Here is a 2752-nt window from a genome sequence, read left to right as displayed (position 1 = left end):
TGTTGTAGTTGTTATTTGTGCTTCGACTCCTGATAACCCACATACAAATACTAATGAATAGGCTTCTCCGGTTACAACCATCAGATACGGATCCTTTTTGAAAGTCAAAATTAAGAAGGTTTTATTCTAACCCATCTGAGAGCAGTATGATGTAGGGGCAGAGACCCTGATTCCAGCGATGTATCACTTTCTTGGGTGCTTCACTTTTGATAAAATTATTTTTTAATCTGCTGCAGATTTAGCAGTTCTCTAAATACTGAGCTCTGTATAACCCAATCCACACCACTGATTGGCAGCTTTCTGTGTACACTGGGCATAGGCAGAAAACTGCTAATCAGTAGTGTGGGAGGGGTTGCACAACCTGGCAGCAGGCCAAGTAATAATCTCCTGCTGATTAAGTGATTTTTATAAAATAAAAAAACACATTAAGCAAACTAGTAAGTGATACATTGCTGGAATCAGGGTCTCTGCCCTCACAGCTTACCTTTTAGTCTAAATCTACTTTAGATAGCTGTTGGTTGAACCATGGTTCCGCCAATTGTTTGGCCAGCAGCTATCTTGTCCGACTCTCCCATACGCAGGAGTGCTCTTGTGTTTTCTATGCGAGTGCTCCTGCCAGATATTTCTTCTCTTTTCGAGAACAAAAGGATTGGCAGTCCAAAATCATACATGCCAGATTCTTATCTCCCCAACTGTCAGGGGCCACTCTACACATTAGGCTGTCAGCCGAACCCATCGATATTATCAGGTTCGGCCAACCTTAGTCTGATATATATGGGGATCTTAATAGTTAAATACGGAGCAAGTTAACTGAACAAATTCACATGACCACCTTATGACAATTTTTGGGCAGAGCCTCTGAACCAGTGTCATGATGCCGTAGGAGCTTGGCCTATGTCTGTCTTTCAAATTTACAGCACATGTATGCAACATAGGGTGGCATCATTGTTCTGTCCAATCATGTAATGGACCCATTCATTGACGATTAGATGTAAAAGGTCATTTTCATATTTCTGCTAAGTGGAATGGTTTATATTTGATTCACTGTTCTGTTTTATATGATATTTGTAATGTAGGATGTAATTTTATTTGTAGTAAGTGCATCCAAACCACCACAATTTAGCAAAGAAATTAATGTGAAATGTGGCTGGAAAGTACCAACCATTGTATTAATTAGATTCAGTATGAAAAAGGATCCCAATTACTAACCATAATTTCACCACTTTAGAGATTAACATTCTGCTTACAAGAGCCATTTAGTGAAGTGTAGGTTATTGCTCTGTGTGACATGCAGAAGTAGTGCTGCTGCTTCAAAAGCATCCAGCAACTATAAGAGTTAACAGTCACAAGAGCCAGGAAGTGTTGTGCTTCAGAAGCATCCAGCAACTAGAGGGGTTAACACAGTCACAGGAGACTGGGGGTGTTTAGCAGAGCCCCAGGGGGATTGTGGGGAACTTGTTTTATTAATCTGGCTGGAGCCAAAGAGAAAGGTGGTGTATGATCTGTATCTCACAGAAGACAAGTGAACAGAATTCAGGTCTGGAGGGAAGCTAAACACAGGTCAGATAGACTCCCTGAACTAACAGTGCAGAGTATTATCGGGCAGAAAGATAAGAACTGGAAGGAATCGTGTCACAGGGATCATCTCTCTCATCAAACCCAACCCCCCCTCCATCTCCATGCAGGATAAAGAATGCTGTGCACTATTGTGTCCTTGTAAAGGAAAAACCTGTGGTTTTGTATTCATAAAAGTGTGCTGCAAAGAGATCTAATCTGTGCTGAATCATGCTACTGAAGAGACTGACTCCTGCTTTAATAGACTGTACTGTTGAGAAGCCTGTTGCTTCAAAGAGTTAAATGGTACTGGCCATACTTGATTAAGCTCCACTGTTCAACTGTTTATGAAGACTCTTGTCAGATGTGTCTGGTCAGCGATTGAATCTATCGTGTGCCTGAGAGAAGCTGCAGCCTATGATCGCCCTGAGTAACGGTTCCCCCAGGATTCCAAAGAATTCATGAAACCCGTCTCGCCCTATCTGAACCTAGGGGCGAGCGTGTAACATCTGCTATTTAGAGTCAGGTGCCCTGACAATAAATGGAGGCTTTGCCACATGAGAATATTATCCCCTACATGCCCCTGTTCTCTGTATTAAACTCAAGCTATCACATCTCAAAGAAAAGGGCTTTAGGGGCATTTTTTTTGTTTTATCTATTTTGACAGCTATTGATTTAAAGCAATAAAAGAGTGCAGTGAAAAACTGAATCTACTTGGCTCCTAATAGACGACTTAGGCCTTGATTCATCAAATTGTTGACTCCAGAAAACTTATGAAGAGTTGCTAAGTTGTGCAAAAAATTGCGATCTTTGGTTTTCACGCCAGGTTTGAGTAACCCACTAAAATGGGTGGAGCTGGGGATGGGGCATGGCGACTCCCACCTGTCAAACTTATGAAACTCCATGGCTTTTCTCATGCCAGAAACGATTGCTCTCGGGAGGAGAAACAAAAATAAAATTACTACAAGATTATTATTTTGTTAGCCATTAAAAGGTATCATAAGTGTTATTACAAAGCAAGCTTTTAAGACCACTTGGGTCTCTTCATCAGGCATGGTATAACAAAGTATCTGAAGAAACACAAAAATATAAACAAAAAGAGAGAGACATGACATAATAAATGGACAATTAAAAGCAAACTAACTGAGCTCAGAAAGTGAATCCTTAATTAGATTAGATAACGGGGTGATCCATTTTT

Source organism: Phyllobates terribilis, unplaced genomic scaffold (genome assembly GCF_046119375.1).
Source record: "Phyllobates terribilis strain yellow unplaced genomic scaffold, ASM4611937v1 Scaffold_1__5_contigs__length_1240528914, whole genome shotgun sequence".
Classification (NCBI taxonomy): domain Eukaryota; kingdom Metazoa; phylum Chordata; class Amphibia; order Anura; family Dendrobatidae; genus Phyllobates; species Phyllobates terribilis.
The sequence above is the reverse complement of the archived record's forward strand: the minus strand, read 5'-3'. Positions refer to the sequence as shown.